At 39.3% G+C, this 25,178-nt stretch overlaps 1 protein-coding gene and 1 pseudogene across 1 annotated transcript in view; both read left to right on the plus strand.

Moving 5' to 3' along the window:
* LOC134377930 (ubiquitin-conjugating enzyme E2 L3-like) overlaps nucleotides 1-19,598 on the plus strand; it is a 35,790-nt pseudogene extending 16,192 nt beyond the window's left edge.
* LOC134377918 (histone H4) overlaps nucleotides 1-25,178 on the plus strand; it is a 734,914-nt gene that overhangs the window by 285,371 nt on the left and 424,365 nt on the right. The gene's annotated exons all lie outside the window — the stretch shown is intronic.

The raw sequence follows: 25,178 nt of genomic DNA on the forward strand, positions 1-25,178 counted from the left end.
CAAAGCCTTAAAAATGCACTGTATGTAAAAAGGAATTCCCTTGAAGCACTTCCTGTATTGTACAAGGTAGAATTCATATAAATTTAATGAATATGGAAAAATCTTTTGACAGTTGTCTCATCTTGTCTCTTCCCTCCCCTTCCTTTCTCTTCTCCCTTTCTATCTCCTCCGACCCCACCCCATGTCCCTTTCTCCCTCTCTTTTTTCCTACTTCCTTGTTGCCCTCACTCCATCGGAACTCATTCTAGGGAGAAAACCTATAAATTCAGTAAATGTAGGAACCCCTTTAGTTTGTACACATCTTACTCAATTTCAATGAGTACTGGAAACCTTTCAACTAAAGTACATAGCTTATTCAGCATAAAATATACTTCAAACTGAAGAAAATTCAAACAAATGTAATGAATATAGGAAAGGCTTTGATTGCTCCTCACATCTTACCAAACATCGAATCACTGACACTGGGAAAGGCTGTGCAAATGTGAATGAGAAGAGACCTTTAAGGATATGAGAAAAAATCTCATACTTCTAGTAGGGAGAGGGAAAAGTAACTATTTTGAAATATGTCCACAGCTTTTCAGTTTTCCTGAACAAATGCCTGTCCTCAAGGGAAAACTATTTTACTGAAGCCTAACTATATGGGGAAAGGAAAATACCCAACTCAAGCTCCCCTTAGTATTCCTGTCTCACCTAAAGGGGCAGGGGGACTGAGAAAACACTGAGACCGGTGGCACAGGCTCACTGAAAGACTGAAACCTAATCATAGGATTATAAAACACTTTCCCCCCCACTCTGACAGCTTGTCACCCCATCAATAGGGTTTCTATGTAATAATGGAGGATGATACCTGAAAGAGCTGTGAGACTTAGACCCTAGTTAAGAAGGAGTTTTAGGGAAACCCAAAGACAAAGAGGAGACAAAAACAAGGACACAGGAAGAAATTTTAGCCTCCAACATCTACAGCTACAGCAAACAGTAAACATAGCCTAACTCCTAGCCATACAAACATAAAACCTCCCACTAAAGCCTATTCACCTCAGTTCCTTTTACCTAATATATCATGTCTGGATTTCAACAAAAAGTTACAAAGCACGATAAAAGGCACAAAACATAGTCTGAAGAGACAACGCAAGCATCAGAACCAGACACAGATATGGCAGAGATTTTGGAATAATCAGACTGGGCATTTTAAACAGCTACGATGAGTATGCTAAGGTATTTAATGGAAAATGTGGACAACATGCAGGAACAGATGGTTAATATAAGCAGAGAGATGTAAACTCTAAGAATCAAAAGCAAATGCTAGAAATCAAAAACACTGTATCAGAGATGAAAAATGGCTTTGGGCTCGTCAGTATACACACACCCAAGCCAAGAATAAAAGCGCTTTAGGATATGTCAGTAGAAGCTTCCCAAACTGGAAAGCTAAAAGAAAAAAGAATGAAAAAAAGCAGAACAGAATATCTAAGAACTGTAGGACAATTACCAAAAGTGTAGTACGTGTAATGGAAATGCCAGAAAGAGAAAAATGAGAAGAGAGCAGAAGAAATATTGGGATTAATAATGGCTGACAGTTTCCCAAAATAAATGACAGAACTCTTAAGACTCAAAACAGATCTGAAACCCCTCCACTCTTCAGAAAAAAATATTAGCTACTCAAAGGCCATCTTTTGTGTTTAGCTTTACTATAGGCCAGGATCTTATGCACCGAGACCTTGTAAGTATTACAATTGCCACCTCAGCATGTTTATTTTCCCTTCTTGTGTGCTTTTTGGGAAGCACTGAGGAAAACTTTTGGATAGATTTTTTCTTCTTTTCCTAACCCCAGAAGTACTGACTTAGGGAAACTATTCACAAGGAAAGAGATTCAGAGGCCTTTGGAGGAAATAACACCGTCCTGCTGTGCAAGTAAGGAGATTGCTGTCCCCCGACCCCCAACTTCTTAAATCAAAACCAAGAGAAGTAAAAGATGTAAGTCAAAAAGAGAATAATGTGAAAGCTGAATTTCAGGACCATCTGCTGCAGAGGCTGCTTCCTCCTCTGTAACCTGCTTAGAGAACAGATGCCTCTAATGGCTGGCCTATGATCGAATTCATGGAAACTGCTATGTGAATATTCCATTTGGCCCTGCATTCTGCATCACCTGACAAGATTTCTCTGATCCTCAGTTACTCTATCCTTTTCTTCTGTATGTTTCTCACTCTGGCTTCCTCTATGTGAACTTTCATTTCATCCATTTTACTCTTTCCTTCTCTCATTTTTTTCTCCCCCACTTCATTTTAAATGATTCTTTTTTTATATGGCTGAATTCCATTTGCTAATATTTTACAAAGGGTTTTTGCATCTGTCTTCATGAAGGATATGGGGTTTTTTCTTCTTTCTTTTCTTTTCTCTTTTTTCCCCTACTACCTTGTCTGGTTTTGGCATCAAGGTAGTACTGGCCTCATATAATAAGTTGGGAAGTGTTCCCTAGTCTTTAATTTTTTGGAAGAGCTTGTATAGAGTTGATGTTAACTTCTTAAACATTTGGCAGAATTATTTAGTGAAACCCTCTGAGAGATCTTTTTGTAGGAAGCTTTTAAATTATGAATCCTATTTCTTTAATAGTTGTAGGCCTATTCAAACTTTTTCATATTGGATGAGTTATGGTAGTTTGTGCTTTTCTAGGAATTTTCCATTTCATCAACTTGTCAAATTTATGTGTGTAGAGTCATTCAAGGTATTCTTTATTATTCCTTTAATATACGCAGGGTTGGTAGTGATATCTCGTTTCATTTCTGATAGTGCTAGTTTGTGTCTTGTTTCTCTCTTTTTCTTTGTTATCTTGCTAGAGGTTTGTTAGTTTTTTGTTTCATTGGTTTTCTCTGTTTTCTATTTCATTGTTTCATTGACTTCTGCTCTTATCTTTTTTTTTTTCCTTCCTTTTTTTTTTCCTTTGGGCTTATTTTGCTTAATTTCTTAACTTGGGTCATTAGAGTATTGATCTGAGACTTCTTTTTCCTCTAAAGTTCTGTGCTTTAACTATGTCCCACAAATTTTGATGCGTTGTATTTTTCATGTTCATTCAGTTCAATGTAATTTTTAATTTCCTTTGAGACTTTGTCCCGTGTGCATGTTAGCCTTTTAGTTTAGAAGTGTGTTGCTTAGTTTCTATGTGTTTGGAGATTTTCCTGTTTTCTTTCTATTATTGATTTCCAGTTCAATTGCATTCTAATCAGAGAATATACTCTGTATATTAAATTTCAATTTCAATTTCAGTGCCCTAAGCATACTTTAGACCATGAATCTAGCTTTCCCTAACCTTCAGCAGTTTGTGAAATCTCCTTTGTGAGCTAGCTCTCAGGCTCACAGATGCACCCTTCATGTGCTCCCACACAGCATATCTCCCATATTACCCATCAGGGAACTCATTAACATGGCAGGTACGTAGTTGTACTTGACTATCATAAAAATTCTAGGTTCTTTTTCTCCTTAGGAACTTTACAAATATATACATGTACTCATAAGACACATCCACAGATAAGTCTCACAGGCATAAACCCACAGAAACCCTCAGACACAGGCACACATACTCACCCAGACAAAGGTACACCCACACAGTGCTCTCACAGGAGTGTCTGATGGACCCACTGAGACCCAGAGGAGGCTGAACTGAAGAAGGTGTATCCAGCATTCTCTCAAGACAGACCCCTGCATTCATCTCTTGGCAACCTGTCAAGTATTCTAGGCCACAGATGAGTTGGTCTGTGTCAGGCAGTTGGTTGCTTAGATGTTCAGTTAGTTGAGTTTGGTCAGTTATACAGATTGAACAGTGAGACAGCTGGTTACTTGGATATGTAAGCAGTTAAACTGCCTAAGAGTCAGCCAGACCATGCAGTTTTCTAACTAGGACTAATTATTCATCAAGGATCAGTCGGTTGGGAATTACATCTAATAATTTATTATGCTTGTCCTGTCAGTCGTGTAGTCAGTTGGTTAGAATGTTAGTAGTCAAGGAGGCCAGCTGTTTGTCAGGTGGCTAGTGGTCAGTGGGAGCAAGCCACCTGGCCACGAGAAAGGTTCCTCCTGAAGTAGGTGTGTTTCTCCCCCTGTGACAGTGTGAAGATGCTCTGGAGGATGGAGAGAAGGTGTTTTGTCTCCTTAGTCTCCATTGCCTCTACCTATGTGGGAAAGCATCATGTGCCTGGTAAAGAATGACAAATGTGGAGGTAGGGGATGGCACAGGATACTGGTCCTCTACCAGGCCAGAACTGAATGACCCTGGGAGCCCCCTAGAAACAGGCTACGGGCTTGGAAGAGGGGATGGGCAAGTTTTTTGTTCAAGCGATACAATCTGTCAGGGAATAACAAAGCTCCCTGTCCTCTGTGGAATGTGTGTAGTGCTTACTGTTAAAATCAGATCAAGTTAAAATTTTAAAAGTGTATTGTGCATATAAAAAACCAGTTCATGAACTGGGAGACTTCATACCAAAAGTGCTAAGAAGCTCAGCTTACAGCAGTTACGGTGCAGCTTATAAAGGATAAATGAAGTACATTGATCTTTATTGTGATTGTCTGTTATAAGCTTTCATTCCTTTTAGGGCAATACAACTATATAAGCTTATTTGTAGCTGATTGGTTCAGCAAATCACACTGACAAGAAAGAAAAACTTAAGTTTTGTTTATGGTTACAGCTAGCATTTCAAGGAAATCAAGATACCTTAAGTTTTGGTTACCTGGCTCTGAGCAGTTGGCCTGGAGGTATATCCAAACGGTGGCCTTCCTTTTGAATTTTCATTAACAATTCCCCTTTTTGGTTATTCTCTCAGTTGAATTGAGAGTGTGACAAACTATTTAGCATTACTCTGTCACCACATGTTGTTTTTTGTTCCTATAACTAAACATCTATATGTTGCAAACTAGAATCTCAGTATGTTCTTCCAATGATTCTTGTTCCTATAGTTTTTGTTGTTCAGTCTCATGGATATCGTCTGGCAAGTCAGTGTCTGCTACCATTGAAGACTCTTGAGGGAATACATGCACAAGAAGTATTATCAATATGATTAATAGAAAGATATATCAAGAGTTTGAAAAATACTGCAAAGCCAAGGTCCATAAGAGCCAAGATTTTAGCCATCTAAACAGACCAATTGTTTGTGCCTCCTTAATCTGGTGGAATACTTAGATCTGATCTTTTAGATCTCTGAGATTTTGGGGCTATAATTCCTGATCTGTTGACCTTAAAACTGCATTTTCCTCCAATAAGAGCACAGGCTGAATGGGCTGAGCAAGAGAGCTCACCTGCTCACTTGCTCTCCTAATAAAGCCATCAGAACCATGCCCATTACTCCACAAATGGATCAATCCATTCACAAGTGTACAGTCCTCACAATCTAATCACCACTTAAAGGACCCACATTTTGATTACCATAATAGGATTTCCCACCCTCTTAACACTGTTGCAATGGAGGCCAAGGTTCCAATACATAAACTTTGAGGGGGCACATTTAACCCATAGCACATACTTACTAGGATCTTTAAGGTCTCTAGTTGGATTATCCCAGCAGGCGGTTTCTAGCCGTTTCAAGCATCTCCTATGTCCACTGTCATATGAACAAATTGATATTTATATAGAGAGCCCTGCATCACAAGCCCCTTGAAGAATTTATAAATTTTCTGTAAACTTGGTTTTTCTGGGTGAGGGAAGTCCTTTATAATGGCTTAGAGTTCTGCATGGGACCAAGGTTTAAATTCAGCTGTTGCAGGCACTCCTGGTTTATTTAAGGGTCTGATTTATAAAGGAAGCTAGTGTTGAGGGAGCTAAGGTGGGAAGGGTAAGAAATGAAAGGGTTAGTGGATTCACAATAATCAGGTAGTAGAGGGTAGAGAGGAGTGGAGGGGTTGGCAGGAGGATTTGTATAGTCAGTCTGAATTTAAGCCTTTAATTTTTCATTAGCATACTGTGGAGATTCTTTTGGAGGGCTACTTTAGAGTCATTCTGTTTTTTGAAAGCCTCTTTGTACTGTTAAAAGTGTTTCTGAGAAGTTTGGGATCCTCTTTTTTCAAAGGTGCCACTGCAATTCCAAATGATCTTTTGTAAAGTTCACCCACTTAAAAAAAAAAGGCACAAGATCCTGATTCATCATGGATATAAATGTAGGAAGCAGGGGTTTTTGAGGGAGTTGGGGATAGGGTCTTAGATCATATGAAACCAACCTTTGTTTTAGATTCCTTAAAGCAACTACATTTACAGGGAAACTAGTTCTACCACTGTCTGGAAACCCAGGGAATCATTGATTTCCTCCTTTTATGACTCAAGGGTGACTTATCAAGTAGCTTGAACCAAAACATAGGGATGAACAATAGTTGGAGAGCTTGAAATGCAGAAAGAGTAGAGCTCATATCTGAGACTTACCCTAGAACCCTGTGATCAGCAGCAAAGCAGTGAGCTCAGTAAGCTTTGTGGACCTGGTTACTCACTGGCCTTGGGGCTCTTCAGGGGCCATCTTCCAGTCCTAATTCTGACACCAAAACTGTCAAATATAAAACTGGATCAAGTCAAACATTTAAAAGTTTATTGTGCATATAAAACAGTTTATAAACTGAGAGACTTCAAACCAAAAATGGTAAGATGCTCAGATCATAGCAGTTACAGTGTAGCTTATAAAGCATTAATGAAGTACATTGATCTTTATTGTGATTGGCTATTATATTAGTCCAATTTCTGTTGCTTATAACAGAATACATGAAACTGGATGTTGGGCTAGGGCTCATAGACCCTTCAAACCTGTTGTACAGGTCACAGAGCCCTGGTTGGGCTGGGTCACAGAACCTTCAAACCCATTGTGCACAAGCTGGGTCACAGACCCCTTGCTGGGCTGGCTCACAGACTCCTCATGTGCAGGTCATGAGCTAGGTAATTGGAAAAGATCCTGGGAGCCACTGGCAAGGTTGACATGCTCCATTCGGATGTGAGCTCAGCCCCCAGACTCCTCAGCAGCAACAGCAGCAGCTTACAGCAGATCCAGCAGCAGCAGTGGCCTGGTGGCCTCCTAGAGGCATCTCTGGGGACCTGTGGATCAGAGCTGTTTGTCCTTTATACTTAAGTCAGTTAACCAAGGGACACCTGGGTGTGAGTCAGATAACCAAAGAACACCTGGGCAAACATATGCAATTAACATATTTACATTAAACAGGCTAGGTCATGCTCGGCAAGATTCCAAACATCTGAGGGAGCCTGACCATTTATCCATTTTCCTTACACTGGGTAATTTATAAGGAAAAAAGGTTTATTTCTTAGTTTTGGAGGCTGGAAGTCCATGTCCAGGGAATGCATCTGGTGAGGGCCTTCTTCTTGGTAGGAGCTCTGTACAGAGTCCTGTGGTGACCAGGGTATCACATGGTGAGAATGGCATCAGCAAGATAGAGCTAACCTTCTCATTTGCTCTTCTTATAAAGACATCAGAACCACACCCTTGACAACCCATTAAACAATCAACTCATTATTCCATGAATTAATCAATCCATTCATGAGGGCATAGTCCTTGCAATCCAATCACCTCTTAAAGTCCCCACCTTCTACCATCATGTTGGGGTTTAAGTTCCAACATGAGCTTGGGGGGACCTTCAAACCACATTAGCTATTATAAGTTTTCATTTATTTTAGAGCTATATAAACTTATCTGTCTGTAGTTGATTTGTTCAGAGTCACACTGACAAGAAAGAAAAGCTTAAGTTTTATTTATGATTACAGCTGGCATTTCAAGGAAATCAGGATGGCTTAAGTTTTGTTTACATGGCTGTGGGCATTGGGCCTTAGAGATATATCTCATCTGGTTGCTCTTGGAGGTTTGGATCTTACAAGCGATGATGGCTTTGTCAAATTCTTTCTATGAGGCGCAGGTGAAAGTTCCTAATAAGCATTATTCCTTTGGCCAGAAGGGAGCCAGGGCAAAAATGATGTTGAATAAATGCAACTTTGAATGGTCTCTCCTGTCCTCCCAGATTTACACTTTAAAAGAATGGGATATAGAAAAAATACCTAAAATACATGGGCTCATGTTCCAAATCTGCCTTATGGCAATAAGTGATCTTGGGCAAACCATTTAGCCTCTCTGAGGCTCTGTTTCCTAAAATGTAAAATGTTGATAAAAGCACCTTCCCTGCCTACCTTACAGGGATTTTTGAGGGTAACATAGGATGTCAGGAAAAGTCTGTAATAAACTAACAATCTGTAATGAGTGTGCAATGGGATGGTTACAAGAACAAGTTATTGATGAGCTGGCCATACTTCAGTGGGCTAGTTTGACAGGCTGAGCTACTCTACAGTTGGCTTGGGAAGCGTGAAGAGAAAAGGACTTTTATATATGTCCTGAGTTAGACATCATGTTTATTTTTCTAAAGAGTAAATGTATACTTAGTTAAGTTACATAATACTCTGTTTTTTTTTTCCTTGATTATCAGCTAGCCACATTTTAGTAAAAAAAATTATCAAAAAATTTAATGTAGAAAACTCTCTGTAATTTTGTTACTGGAAAAGACTGACACTTAGAATTTTCAAGTAAAAATGCTTTTCTGCAACCCAAGGAACTTCAGCATTCTAGGGAAATGAGTTTGAAAATTATTGGTATAAGAGTTTGGTATATGGGGAAAGAAGTTTCTCTTGGATGCAGAATAGAAGTGAAGAGACTGACTTTAACATCGAGTGAGTCTCAATTGATGGGTTTCTAAGGACTACTATATTCTTTATGCATTAAAACATTCCTTGCCTCAGAAATCCTATTGCTTCCTTTGAAATACAGGGATTAAAAGAGCTATCCCAGGTCTCTCATGTAAAATGAGGCAGTGGTTGAAGAAGTCAGCTCTGGAGTTTCAATCTTGGCTTTGTTATATATTGGCAATCTGGCCTCAGGAAAGTTATTTAATCTCTTTGTGCCTATACTAGTTTGCTAGGGATGCCTTAACAAACTACCACAAACTGGGTGGCTTAAACAATGGAAAGTTATCATCTCAGTTCTGGAGACCAGAATTTCCAAATTGAGGTTTCAGCAGGGTTACTTTCTACTGAGGGCTGTGAGGGAGCATCTGTTCCATGCCTCTATCCTAGCTTCTGGTAGCCTCAGGCATTCCTTGGCTTATAGATGACATTCTCCCTGTGTTTTTAAATTATCTTCCATCTACACTTGTCTATCTCTGTGTCCAAATTTTCCCTTTTTATTTGGGTACCAGTCATATTGGATTAGGGCCCATCTAATGACCTAATCTTAACTTGATCATCTATCTGCAAAGAACCTATTTCCAAATGAGGTCACATTCACAGCTATTGGGGGTTAGGACTTAAACATCTTTTGGGGGGACACAATTCAGCCAATAAAAGTGTCTTAGTTCCTTGTCTATAAAATGATGGAGGTAGGGGCCGGCCCCGTGGCTCACTTGGGAGAGTGCGGCGCTGGGAGTGCAACGGCGCTCCCACCGCGGGTTCGGATCCTATATAGGGATGGCCAGTGCACTCACTGGCTGAGCGCAGTGTGGAGGACACCAAGCCAAGCGTTGCAATCCCCTTACTGGTCACAAAAAACAAAAACAAAACAAACAAACAAAAAAAATAAGGTAGTTACCAGGTAGAAATATTGTGAGAATTTTGAGTTAATAAATGGTATATGTTTAGAATAATGTCTGGTATATAACAATTACCCAAAAAACATAGAGAATAAGGTTTACTTATATAGACCTAGAAAAATGAAATCTCACATTGAAATGCAGATCATCTAGTTGTGATATCTGTTACCAGGATAGATTCAGCTCATCATACTTCCTGGGGCTCATCCCTTTCTCTCTCACTATCTTCTGTGGAGCAAGTCCATTGCCCACTCTTCTGGTATCATGAGTGTCCCCCCTGAAGCTACGTACTTGGTAAGAAAGGATAATTTCCTTCTGATCATGAGGAGGACTTTCTCTTAGTCTCAGGTATAAGAATAAGTGTATATCTCTGTCTAAATATCTTCTCCCCCTGAAATGGCACTTCTGTAACATCTGACCAGAGGAAGTAGTGCTGGCTATTGTCTTTTGATGAGACAAGGCAGGAGGCATTATAAAGGTACCTATCAGGGTTCTTCTCTCCTCTCACAACAGAGTAAACCAGTGAGACTTGTTCAGCTACCAACTTTGAGTTCTTCTCTATAGATGTGGAGGGTAATTTATCTATTCATCATTTGCCCAACACCTTCTGTGTGCCAGGTGGTGAACCAGGTAGCAGGATAAAGTGTAGGGAAAGCCCCTATAGGGCATGAGAGAGAAGAGTGTTATAAAGAGCCCTAAAGAACTCCTGAAATTTAAGAGTAGACTGTAAGAATGAAGAGACTATAACAGAACAAAGAAGGGACAGTCCAAACTGTAGGAAAAAACAAAGTTTTGGGCATTAGAGTACAGTTAGGAAGGCCTATTATAAGAGCAAGGATTGACACTTAGGAATCATTTGTGTGGTATTAAAGCAAGAATCAGAGACCTAGATTCCATGGGTCTACTGAGAAACTGACTGGAAATTTTACAAATGAGAAAGTAAAGTTTTTCAAGTCATCTTGGTTCTACCACTTGGGGCTTTAAGCAAGTTATTTAATGTCTCTGAGCTTTGGTTCTCTCATTTGTATAATGGGTGTTTGAAAGGATCAATCAGAACTTGCTGCTACTGCATCCTACAATGAGGGTTATGGGGTGTGTGTCAGAGTATCTGGTGAGAAGCCCTAAGGTATGTTCCACCCAAGTGTGGAATTGGGGTTGTAGCTGGCTGATAAGGGCTGGAGGAGCAAGGAGATGGGGCAGCCAGCCCCAGAGCCAGGGTTGGTCCAAGGCACCTACCAGGGTGATAGGGATAGTGCCACCAGTCCTGGGAGCCTGGAGCACACTGGGTGGATTTGTTGTATATACTGTTGTAAAATGCGTAATAGGTATTACACTGTGTTACATGTTTGAATTGTGAATGTTCATAAAGTGTTAGAAAAAATCCTTCTGAAGACCAAAGTTTATGATGTCTTATTGGTTGGAAGTTAAAAGTTGTCGTCTCAATGGCCTTGATGCCTGTAAGCATGAACAAGTGATCAGCCCCAACAAAATCCAGAGCCTGTTTGTCAAGTAAAGTTTCCTGGAAACAATCTAAGTGGATCAACAACACTGAATCCCTCAGACAGTTAAAGAAAAACTACTGTCTTTTAAACAAAATGAAGACGTTCCTGATACAAAAGTTGTAACTCCTGCAAAACCTGGCTCTTTGGCTTATGGGAAGAGGCCACACCACAGACGACCTGGTCCTACCTGCTCGTGACGGATTGACTACATCAGACTTTTAACCCCCTCTTCCAGAGTCTGATAACGTCACAATGCCCGTTTGGGGAAAAGACAGCTGAGACCTCATGGGTCAACTAGGCAGGTACGAAACAGGATCCTGGTGGCTGTAGTGTATCTGATTCATTGACAAGAGGGCCAATATCCTTGACCATAGTCTGTGAGACTTGCATTGGTGATTAGAGTTAAAGGAAGAAAGATCTCATATATATATAAAGATCTTTATATATATATAAAGCATTCCATGGTTGTTGTTCACTCTTCACTACTGGGACCAATCACTTTCATCCAATTTAAGGCCATAATTACACATAGACTTGTTCCTCGATATCAGGACAGTTAGTGACTCAGAGATGTACTGTGGTTTACTCTTACAACCACAGGAAATGCAGGAAATGAGGGAAATAAGAGACAGGCTTGTACAAAAGCCCAATGAGACTACAGAAATTTGGCTCCTTCTGGCTAGCAGATTAAGAAGCGATGCAAGTTTTGCTGGATCAGAAGAAATGGAATTCTGCACTCACCAAATGATTGGCTCCATGCTTCAAGCCACTTTGGCCATGACTACCTGTGTGATGACATGAGCATGGAGGAAGATGATGTAAAGATTCATGAGGGCTTGTTGCAGTGAGTCTTTACATCCGTATTGAAACAGTGGTCTAACAGAAGAGTTTCTGTTATCTGATAAGCACCCACAAGGAATGTAACCCCAACCTAGTTTATAATAGAAAACATGAGTGTCCAGATGATGAGATAGTCACCCAGGGTCAGATTGACTAGAGTTTGTTCAAGTGAAACCACCAGGCTATTGGGGGAAATTGAATTTTTCCTTGTACCCTAGAAATAGCCTGTGGAAAACTGTTCAGCTACTGTGTAATAAGCTCCAGAATGAAAACCTGGACACAGGCCAAGGTAAATGCCCTTTAGGCCATGGGTGAAAAGAAGAAACCAACTAAAGATTCAGACTGTAGAACCGTGTGGACTTGACTTTTACATCAGGGTCCCCAAAGAGGAGACTGACTGCTTCCCCCATGAGGGAAGTTCTCTCTCACTATCAGACCATAAGAGGGCAACAAAATTTAAAGATCTAGGCTGTAGCAAGAGAAGATCCTTGGCCAGCTTTTGACAAACAGAAGGGAAGACGAAAAGGACCTAGTCCCCCTTCTGTTTGGAGTAGCATTGATCCAACAGCTTCAACACTACCTCTCTACCTAGACCTTACCCCCTTCAAGAACAAATAGGACCAGGGCAGAGGCTGAGTTCCCTTCATTACTAAGGAGACCTGGAAGCCTTATGCACTAGACAAGGTATTATGGGGACTGGATGGCAACTACGATTACCAAACTTTTCCAGCTTCTTTAGATATTGGGAATAAGTAACTGTGGTGCTGGGAAGCCCATCAGCCTTTTCAAAAATTACTTTAATTGAATTTGGAAATAACTCTTGGATTGAAGAATGGACTGATGTAACTTAATGGGTGGGCACTTGTGGGACAATATACACTAACGTGGTTGTAACTGATACTGCTGCATATATTGTGGGAGTAGATGTATTAAGTATGTGCAATCCCCTCTTGATTGTAAGGGATGTTCCAAATCGGGAAATGCCATGATTAGAACAGTTTAATGGGACAAGTGAACAACTGGGAGCCCACCAGCCTTCCCCAACCTAATCATATAGTCACTGTGAAACAGAATAGGATATGGGAAGCTGGGAAGGAGGCCACTATGCTGATCAAGGAGCTAACGAAAGCAGAGGTGCTTTATAAAGCTACACTGCCCTATAATAGTTCTGAATAGGCAGGACAAAAAAGCTAATGGTACTAGGTGCCTCACTGTGGTCTACGAGAAGCTCAATGCAGCAGCAGTAGCCCCCTTTGTACCTCACGTCCAGAAATAACAATCACACAGAATCCATTGCACAGATCAAAGGTACCTGGTATGCACTGGTGGACATTGCTAATGCTTTCTTCATCCCAGTGCATCCAGATGATCAGAGGCACTTCACATGGCTTAGATTACAATATATTTTTTGTCATGTGAATGCAGGGCTATCCAAACTCTCCCACAATTTGTCACCAGTAGATAGGGTAAGACCTAAAAAAGGCTGAAATCTCACTAGAGGTGTTCTGGTATCATTACATTGATGACATTAATCTGATTGAAAGGGTTAAGAACAGTGCACAGACTGCTTTAGATGAGATGACTCACTATCTGAGTAACCAGGGCTGGAAGGTTAACCCCGACAAGATACAGAGACCAGCCACCCATGTAAAGTTCTTGGGAAGCATTCAAGCTGATGACAGAGAACAATCCCTGAACCTGTTAAAGCAGAACAGTTGGTTTTAAAACCTCCAGCCAACAAAAAGAAGGCACAGCATCTGATGAACTTGTTTGGGTATTGGAGGCAATTTATACTTCACATGGGGATTCTACCCAGCCAGTGATATAAGATCACTTGAAAGGAAGCTTCTACCTTTGAGTGGAGCCTTGACCTACAACAGGCCCTAGAAATTGTCCAACAAGCTGTATAGACTGCCCTTCCACTTGGGCCAGTCAGCCCTAATGAACCTTTTGAACTTCAAGTGTCAGTGAATGAAAATTATGTACACTAGAACCTATGGCAAAAAAATGCAGCCAATAGGCAATAGCACCCTCTAGGTTTTGGACACAGTGCTTGCTTAACAATAATACCTAGTTTACCTGATTTAACAGAAAATTATGGCTTGTTATTTGGTGCTAGTGGACACTGAAAGACTAACAGAGCAATAACAGGTGTTCTTATGCCTTGACATCCCTTTCATGGATGGGTCAGAAATGAAAACACCAACTAAGTGGGTATTGCCCAACATGCATCCATTATTCGATTGAAGTGGTATGCCAAGGAAAGAAGGAAACCAGGTATTAATGAAATCTCACATCTACATGAAAAACTAGAAACTAGTCAACTTCCAAACATGATTATCTCAGATGAAGGGATCTATGCCAGCACCTTAGGCTTCTTGGGGGCTTCGCTACACCAGGGTTCCTGAGGAACCCTGGACCTGGCTCATGGATGGATTTTCTAAGTTAAAGGCAATGGGTGTACTGGGATGCTGCTACTGTGCAATCCCAAAGAAATCTCTTTAAAACTGTACATAGAAAAAGGAACTCTGCTGAGTAGGTGGAACTGTGGGTTATGGTGCTTGCCCTGAAAAACACCCCCCAAAATGCACCTTGTTGCATTTTCACTGACTCATGGGCAGTAGCCAACAGAATGGCAGTGTGATCTGGTGCCTGGTAGTAGTATAACTCGGTGATCAAGTCTCAGCCTCTGTGGGATCAAGCATTATGGCAGCAGACTGCATAAGACCTACACCCGTTTGTGACCCATATGTGTGCCTATGGAAAAGAACTCTTCAAGGATGAATACTAATGGAATCAGAAGCTAATCAGACCTGTGTTGCCCATGTGAGGACCATGGACACCTAGATACACCATTGTACAGAGTATGATAATCCATCTACAATCCAGGACTGAGCCAAAAACAAGGCCTAGTGATTCCAGCACAGAAGGCCAAGGAAGCCTGGCAAATGTGTCCAGACTACCAGCTACACAGTCAAGTAATAAAGGGAACTCAGGGGCATATAGTCAGGGGGACCAGACTTGGGCAGTCCTGGCGAATAGACTACATAGGCTCCCTGGCCTCAATTTGAGGGTAACACTGGTCACTAACTGAAGTAGACACCTTTTCAAGGGTATAGCACTGCCATCTTAATCCACACAGCAGACCATACTATAGTATGGGGGCCACACTATTCACGGAATCTGATGGACTATGTTAGGTGTTTGGATTTTCTGAACACATTTAATCTGTCACCTTTATAGCAATAAGAACCTAGAAACGGGAAGCTACCTGGGATATTCTCTGGAACTTTCATGTACCATATCATCGCCATGCATCAGATGGCATTACAAGATGGAATGGACTCAAAGAAAAAACTGAAAAAGACAATTGAACTGAGGTTCAGTTCCCAGTGGAGCGTGCACACGTGCACACACACACACATGCATGCACACTTAAGGCATACAGTTTGGACCTAAATGTGGCAGTTCTCCAAAATGGTACTTCCTGTTTAATAGAATGTTTGATTATGAGGTTGAGGGTGGTGGGAAAGAAGCTCAGACTTGCTGTAAGAAACCCAAATCACATAATTAATCCTTCTCACCCTATTTTTTCCCCTTCTAATTACTATCCCTGGGGGAAAAAATGCTAGTAAAATTATGAGCAGCAAAAAAGAACTGGGGAGAGGGCAAATCTAGCCTGATGCTTCTTTTACTTTCTGGCTTCTTGGATTTGGACATGGATATTGGTGATAATTATCATGAGTATGTGGTGGCAACTCCTAAGATAATCCTGGCATGGCCCACAACATCAACGGTGGGAAATGTTCTGAGATGGAACAAGGTATATAAAGAAGAAACTGCCAAGTCACCTAGGTGTGAGTCTGGGCATATGGGATGGGGAGGTTGGGAAAAGGGTGAAGTAACCACTGCAGAAACTGCTCCTGTGGAAGGAGAACAACAGTAGCTGATGTGAAGGGTTCTTAGACCCTGGGAGGTCAAGGGTGGAGAGAGGGACCATTAACTGCTCTCAGCTCTTATCTTCAGAGCATCTGGCCATAGTAACCCAGATGGCTGCCACCACCCTCAGCTAATGGCCAACAAACTATCTTAATCTAAGAACTCTCAGAAACCTCCCAGCAGCCACTGATTCCAGAAATGAACATCTTCTACACAAGATGACAGGACAAAGTTAACCTCCTGGATATTGATATGATTCCCTTTAGCTTCATCTTGTTATTATTGGCACCCTATGTTCTCCCTCTGCTGCTTAAAGGAAGGCCAAACTCTTTTGTGTATTTTTCACAGACTATAAATAATTGTTCTAAATTCTGTAGCATTAGTAGCAATGGACAATCGTACTCCCCTGTACCTTCTGCTGGCCAACTCAAGACAAGGTGGGGTATATGCTCTTGCTATCACCTCTTGCTTCAGTTGGATTCATGACATATTTAACTGGCTTGGCTCCAGACGGAGAGCCTGGCTGCAATCTATCCTCCAAGTAGGCCTGATTAATCTACTAGGAGTTGCAGTCATAGTACCCTTAACTGATGTTCTCTACAGCAAAGACAATGGAATTGGTACCAGCCCCTATCAGTACAATCATTTAGGGTATCTGATGTGGGGCCTATGTTTCTAAAAAGAACTCTTGGCTAGACACCTAAAAGGTTGGGAGGTGGAGTTTTGGAGAAAGAGTTCCACCATGGTACTCTGACGACCTTGCATGTCTCCACATAGGCCACACAGGCAAAGGCTTGAACCACAGCTAATCTGAGCCTTCTCCTGGAACATGAGATGGGAAATTCATGAGTTGCTGCTTCAAGGCCATTTCCCAGTCACCTCTTTATATGTCTTGGGAAGGTGTCATGAGACAGTTCTTATTGCCTCCTAGGTTCTGATGAAGTGTGAGGCTTTCTTCCCTACCCTCCCCAGGGCATAGCTGCAGACTAAAAAACCACTTAGCTGCAGTCTAGAATTGGCTCCTTAGCAATGGAAATCTCAAACTCATGTTACAGTCATCCAGCCCCTTTTGTTTTGGTATTCTCATTTGTGGTGTGTGGGACAAAGACCCAGGAAGCTGGCACCTTTGGCTACTCTTCCGTTTGCTGTTGATGTAAATAATAAACTGTTAGAATCTAGAAGAGGCTCATTGTAACTCTACCATCTAAATCAGTAAAACTTGGCCATGGTCTTGTCTTGTGTGCTTGACACTCTTTATGTAGAAAACTACAAATAATGATAATTGTATTTTCATCATTTTCAATTCTTATGCCTTTTTCTCTTATTTTATTGCACACATTAGTGGACTATATTAAATAGAATAAGTGACAACGGGTATCCTAGAGCCTCCCTAAAATGTTACTATTAAGCATGTAATTTTGACTGTAAGTTTTGGTCATTATCCTTTTTTCAGGTTAAGGAAATTCAATTTTATTCCTAGATTGCTAAGAGTTTTTATCATGAGTAGATAGTGAATATATTGAATGCGTTTTCTACCTCTGAGATGCTCATATCCTTTCGTTTGTTAGTATAGTGAATTATTACTACAATAACAGATTCCCAAAGGTTAACTAACTTTGCATTCCTGAGTCAGACCCAACTTAATGTTCTTGGACTTTGTTGTGTTGTTAGTTTTAATGGCTGATATTTTCAGATTTTTGAACCTATGATCCTCTATAAGACTGGCCTGTAATTTTCCTTTCTGTTCTTTGATTTTTTTTTTTTTTTTTTTTGACCCATGAGTTGTTTGGAAATTGAACATTTTATCAACGTGTAGTAACCATATCTCTAGTCATTCTTTCTTGCATTAAAATGTATCTTACCTGATATAGCTACACTATTTGGAGTGGGGAGGGGGGGCAAGTGGGATCAGTGAGTGTTTGTGATTGCCGTTTTTTGTTTCCATCTGCCTCAAACTTTTTGTCCTTGCAAAAGCAAGTGATTCTATAAACAGCATATGAGCAGACTTTTGTTTTTACAAATTCCTTTCTGATAACCTTACTTTTAATTGGCAAACTTGGTCCACTTGCCTTTTTTTGTGTGATTACTTATATATTTAGGATGATTTCTACTACTTTATTTTCTACCTCTTAATGAGTCTTTTTGTATACTTCTGCTTCTTTGCTGCCTTCTTTTGGAGTTTAAAAAAAAAATTACAGACTTCCCACTAAGCCTTTGGAAATAGGCAATTTCTTTTACTAACTGTTCTTCCAATGTTAACATGCACAATTAAAGTCTTAAGTTAATAAAAACAGGAGAACACATGACCATTTTTTTCAGATCTTTTTTTTTGTGTCATCACACTCTTTTGACAACTTATATAAAAAAAAAACTATGGACATTATCATCAGAAAAAAATGAATGTAAAGAAAGCTTGACTATAATTTTATAAGTTCCCTAGACTCTCTGAAACATATCCACTAAGAATCCCTAAACTGCATGCATGCTGAAATATCCTAGGATGATGGCAGGTGCTGAAATATCATAGGATAATATGATGTTTCCTATGATATATCATAGGAACAGAGCTCAAATCTTAAAGAGGAATGGGTACAAAATGACCGTGATAAGGGGTTGAAGTTGACACAAGAGGATTCAGGACAAGGACTAGTGTGAGGTAAGGCACCTAAGATGCAAAATTTAAGGGTCGTTACTTGCACAACTCTGAGAATGAATGGTTCCTGAAATTCTGTGCCCTAGACACCTGACTTGTCTCACTTTAGATCCAACTCTGGTAAGATGGCATGTGCTTTTCCTTGCAGTGGGAGCCACAGTTTAGAAACATTAATAACAGCCAGAATGCCAAACCTCTTTCTATCTCAGCCTCACGATATGAACTCCTTAAATAAAGAACTGGAATGCTTCAAATTTGTTCAAAATTTAAGTCAGTTTATACAAAGAGGTAAATAAAGACAGAGGCTACAATGGGCCATCATGCTGACCCCAGTCTTCTGCTTAGTTCAAATGATGCTTTTCTTCCCTACAAAGTATAACCTTCCTTTATCAAGCCCAAAGGATTTGATCGAATTTCCTTATGAAGGGCTTTTTCTTCAATTTATCTGAAGATCTTTATCCCCTGCTGCTTCAGACCATCTCCAGAGGGTACCGTTAACTCATTCCTATCCTCTTGCTATGACACTAGGTCTATCTCTCTTTCTAGGGTCTCATCTCTTTAAAAGGGCTAACCAGGTGGGAAAGCAGCAGCACCAGATCCAAGATGGTGGCCAGCAGGAGGCTGACAAAGGAGCTTGAAGAAATCCGCAAACGTGGAATGAAAAACTTCCGAAACATCCAGGTTGATGAAGCTGATTTATTGACTTGGCAAAGGCTTATTGTTCCTGACAGCCCTCCATATGATAAGGGGGACTTCAGAAACGAAACCAACTTTCCAGCAGAGTACCCATTCAAACCACCAAAATTCACATTTAAAACAAAGATCTATCATCCAAACATCAGTGAAAAGGAACAGATCTGTCTGCCAGTAATTAGTGCTGAAAACCAGAAGCCAGCAACAAAACCGACCAAGTAATCCAATCCCTCATAGCACTGGTGAACGACCCCCAGCCTGAGCGCCCCCTTCGGGCTGACCTAGCTGAAGAATACTCTACGGACCATAAAAAATTCTGTAAGAACGCTGAAGACTTTACAAATAAATATGGGGAAAAGTGACCTGTGGACTAAAATCTCACGTGATTGAATCCAGCAAGTGTGAGCAGAGACCTCAAGCAGTGCATTCAGACACCCTGCAAAGCAGTACTCTGTGGAAAATTGACACATGCCACTGGCTGGCTTTTGCTTGTGGCAGTTACTAACTTTCTACAGTTTTCTTAATCAAAAGTGGTTTAGGTAACCTGTAAAGAAAGGATTAAAAATTTAAGATGTTAAAAAAATAAAAAAAATAATAAAAGGGCTAACCAGGTTTTCTGTATGTTACCTCAAGTAATAGGGAGTTTAAATATAGGAACACATGTGGAAATAGGGATGGTTAAGGTCTTGACCATATTATCCAGTCTTCTTGAAGGCATAAGGGTACTTCACACAAAATAACCTGCTGGGATTTTGATTGGGATTGCATTTAATCTATAGATCAAGTTGGGAAGAACTGATATTTTGACAAAAAATGAAATAGATATAATTCTAGCAAAATATATACAAGATCTATATGAAGAAAACTAAACTCTGATGAAAAAAATTAAAGAACTAAATAAATGGAGAGATATTCCAAGCTTATGGATAGGAAGAGTCAATATTGTCAAGATATTAGTTCCTCCCAACTTGATGTATAGAGTAAATGCAATCCCAATCAAAATCACAGCAGGCTATTTTGTGGATATTGACAAACTAAAGATTCTAAAGTTTCTATGGAGAGGCAAAAGACCCAGAATAGTCAACACAATACTGAAGAAGAACAAAGTTAGAGGACTGACAATACCTGATTTCAGTACTTCCTGTAAAGCTACAGTAATCAATATGATGTAGTACTGATGAAAGGTGAGACAAATAGATCAATGGAACAGAACAGAGAGCCCCAAAACAGACTCACATAAATAGAGTCAACTGCTCTTTGACAGAGGAGCAAAGGCAATACAATGGAGAAAAGAGAATCTTTTCAACAAATAGTGCTTGAACAACTGGACATCCTCATGCAAAAAGGTGAATCTACATACAGACCTTACACCCTTCACAAAAATTAACTCAATATGGATCATGGACCTTATGCAAAACACGAAACTATAAAATGCCTAGAAGATAACATAGGAGAAAATCTAGATGACCTTGGGTTTGGTGATAACTTTTTAGATACAACCGCAAAGGCACAATCCATGAAAGAAGGAATTCATAAGCTAGACTTCATTAAAATAAAATTTTCTGTTCTATATTGTCAAGAGAATGAAAAGACAAGCCACAGACTGGGAGAATATATTTGCAAAACATATATCTGATAAAGGACTCATCCAAAATGTACAAAGAACTCTTAAAGCTCAACAGTAAGAAAAACACTACCATTAAAGAATAGGCCAAAGACATTAACAGACACCTCACTAAAGAAGAGATACAGATGGAAAATAAGCATATGAAAAGATGCTCCATATCATATATCCTCAGGAAATGCAAATTAAAACAACAGTGAGGTACTACTACACACCTATCAGAATGGCCAAAATCCAGAACTCTGAAAACACCAAATGCTGATAAAGGTGTGGCTCAGCAGGAACTCTCATGCATTGTTGGTGGGGATGCGATGTAGTACAACTGTTTTGGAAGATAGTTTGGTAGTTTCTTAAAAAAACTAAACAGACTTTTATCATACAATCCAGCAACTGCACTCCATGGCACCTACACAAAAGAACTGAAAATTTATGTCTATACAAAAACCTGCACACAGATATTTATAGCAATTTTATTCATAATTGTCAAAACTTGTAAGTAACCAAGATTTCCTTCAGTAGGTGAATGGATAAATAAACTGTGGTAATGCAGACAATGGAATATTGCACAGTGCGAAAAAGAAATGAGCTATCCAGCCATGAAAAAAACACAGAGAAAACTTAAATGAATATGAGTAAGTGAAAGAAGCCAATCTGAAAAGGCGACATAGTGTATGATTCCAACTGTATGACATTCTGGAAAATGCAAAACTGTAGAAATAGTAAAAAGATCAGTGATTACTAGGGGTGAACGAGGGGAGAAGGATGAATAGACAAAGCACAGAGGGTTTTTAGGGCAATGAAACTGCTCTGTGTCATACTCTAATGGTGGACACGTGTCGTTATAAATGTGTCCAAATCTATAGAATGTACAGAACAGAAAGTGAATCCTAATCTAAACTGTGGACTAGGAGTGATAATGATGTGTTAATGTAGGTTTATCAATTTTAACAAATGTACCACGCTGGTGGGAGATGTTGATAATGGGAGAGGCTATGTATTTGTGGGGGCAGAAAGTACATGGGAAATCTCTGTACTTTCCACACAATTTTGCTGTGAATTTAAAACTCTAAAAAATAAACTATATTTATCCACTCTTAGAACCATACTCTATTTTATGCATACACCCAAATCATTTTTAAGTAATTTTAATATATATGCTAAATTTTCCATGAATAACCTCTGATAAATCTAAGGAATATTATATGTTTTGTGGAAGTCACCATTTCAAAAAATTATGTTAAGCACAATAAGACTGCTCATGATATCTGAGTTACCACTATGAAATAGCTACTTCAGTCTTCATTTGTAGCTGTCTGCTCATGGTGATTTTACACATAACTGAAGCATCAGATAACTTATGTGCTCCAGCATAATTATAAATTTATGTTCCTTTTATTTCTCCTTTATGTTGAAATTAGGGAGTTATATTGATTCTATGGTAGATAGGTTATATAATTTATGAATTTCATTTCAGGAAAGTAAAAAGTGTGTACGAAATATTTGCACAAAAAGGAGGTTACAGGATTTGATAGGGTTGAGAATCACTGACTTAAGTTATAAATGTACCGAGCAAAATAAAAAAGATTTTCTGGATTTCACTAGATTGGAATCATTCAATATATCAGGATACAGCTGAGAAGAAAGTAGAAGTAGTGGGACTAGATGAGAGGGATTCGAACGAGGTAAGAAAGACTAAGACAGAGCAAGATTAAATTATAGCGATGGAAAGAAACACTTTTTTCTCTAACACGGGGAATATATGAGGGGATATATATCAGGATGTAATAACTTGAGATCAAGGAAGGATGAAGAGAATTTTGGATAGCCATTTTACTTAAAAAGGTGTCTCTTAAAACTTTTCAGTATCCATTGCTCTTTCATGTGCTCCAAAAGGGAGATTACATCACGTTTGGAAACTTCAAGTCCTGCTCATGGGAAAATAAAGATGACTTTACAAATGAAAATTATAACCTAATGGTTAAAAATGAGCTGGAAGGAATTAAGAAAATAATAAAAAGCTATGAAATAACATAAGCCACCATTAGAAAAACACAAATTATGACTAAAAAATGGAAGATTAGAAAAGAGCTAACACAACTTAAGAAAGAAGTGACAATAAGAGAACAATAATTTCAGAAATGACGACTAAAATAGAAGGAATAGAAAAGAGCAAATAGACACAACAATATCTTCAGAGAAATAGAAGTTGGAAAAATATTAAAAATCCGAGTAAATAAATCAAGAGATGAACTATTTGATAAAGGCAATGACCATCAATGGCTGACAGCGTCACCATTACATATCTCCTGATGGAAGTACACACCACCACCTATGAAGACTCTCTGCCCAAATATATATACACACACATATATACACCTACACACATGAGGGTAATATATATATATATATATAATATAAATATATATACACACACGAGGGTACTTCAAAAAGCTCATGGAAAGATGTGTATTATCTTTTCTTTTTTTTACGGCTGGCTGGTATGTCATATTATCCTTTAATTCTTTTTCCATGAACTTTGTGAAGTACCCTCATGTCTGTTTGTGTATAATATATACAATATATATAATACATATATATAGTGAGGCTGATAAAGCCTCAAATTTATTGATTTACAGGAAACATAAGGGACAAAAGATATATGTTAAATGACACTGTGAGTGTCTCACTGGCAAAATCCAGTATGATTATGGGAAACTCTATAAGACAAACAACCCAGTTAATTCAATGAAAAATTTCAAGAAAAAATGCATATAAGAAAACCGTTTGGATTAAAAATTCTGAAAAGACATATTAACCAGCCATAATATATGGATCTTATTTGTATGCCAAATCAAACAAATATTTATAAAATTAAAAAATTATATAAACAAGAAAATGTCAGGATCCAGTGAGAGAACATACACAGAAAACAACTGAGTACTGTGAAATACCAAACAGATGTAGGGTACTATTATTATTTTAGAAATGAAAGTAGGAAGTACCCTAGGTGAAGAAATACTGAGTTATGGAAGAAACGATTCTTACCTAGTGATACCAGATTCCTATAATTTTCAAGCATTATATCTCTGCATTCGTATCTCTGAGCAAGGCCCAGTTCTTGCCATCCCTCCTGGGTGAAGTCTACAATCACATCCTTGAATGTTACCAGGTATACCAGGTGTATTATTAGTCCGTTTTTGTGATGCTATAACAAATACCTGATACTGGGTAATTTATAAGGAAAAGAGGCTTATTTGGCTTATGATTTGGGACAGCTGCATCTGGCACGGGCCTCAGGCTGCTTCTACTCATGGCGGAAAGTGGAAAGCAGCTGGCGGGTACGGGTAGATCACATGGCAAGAGGAAGCAAGAGAGAGAGAGGAGGTGCCAGGGTCCTTTAAACAACAAGGTCTCGCGGGATCTATAGAGTGAGAACTCACTCATTAATCCCCCCACCCAGGGAGAGCAGTAATCCATTCATGAGGGATCTGCCCCCATGGCTCAAACAGCTTCCAGCACTGCCACATTGGGGATCAGATTTCCAGATGAGTTTTGGTGGGGACAACACATCCAGACTCCATCACCAGGTCATGAAACATCAAAGATATATGGCACCACTAGGATAAAGAAAGAAGCAGTAAAAAATGAGACTGGACAGGACCATGCTAAAATAATGCTGATAGTATTTGTAAGCTCTAAGACCAAGCAAGCGATTAAGACCTGTCCCAGGATGCTAACTATGTAGTAGGCCTAAAGAGAAACCAGTCAAGGCAGAAATAGGAGGAGGAGACCTCCAAAAAGGATGTCACCAAGGGAAAAATGCTGAACTGATAGATGACTTGATGTATCTGACCTTATTGAGATGGGTTTTATAGATCTACTGGGGAATTTGAGAATTGGTACATAGAAAACTAAGAAAGCAAAAAGAGGCAATAACTACCTCTAGGAAAAACAAAAATCTGTACAAGACTCAGCTGTGAACAAAATTTACATAGTCATAAAATAAGTATCGAAACTGATTGAACAAAACCTTGTGATTATCACTGTATTGAAAAGGTTGGACAAAGGATGTATATGGGATGGTTGAGAGGAGAGAGGTAAAAGTACTCATCCTCCATAGCAAATAGCCAATACATAGTATCTAATAATTGTAAAATCAAGAAACATGAATGAAAATACCAAAGGAAACAGCCAAAAGACTTAAAAATTAGTTCCCTTTGGAGAGCAAGTCATGGACATAGAGATAACTGTTTTTCCTTATAAACTGAATAGTACTATTTGGCTTTTAAATTTATGTATAGATATTATTTTATTTAAAAACTTTTTTTTA

The sequence above is a fragment of the Cynocephalus volans genome, chromosome 5 (genome assembly GCF_027409185.1).
Source record: "Cynocephalus volans isolate mCynVol1 chromosome 5, mCynVol1.pri, whole genome shotgun sequence".
NCBI lineage: Eukaryota > Metazoa > Chordata > Mammalia > Dermoptera > Cynocephalidae > Cynocephalus > Cynocephalus volans.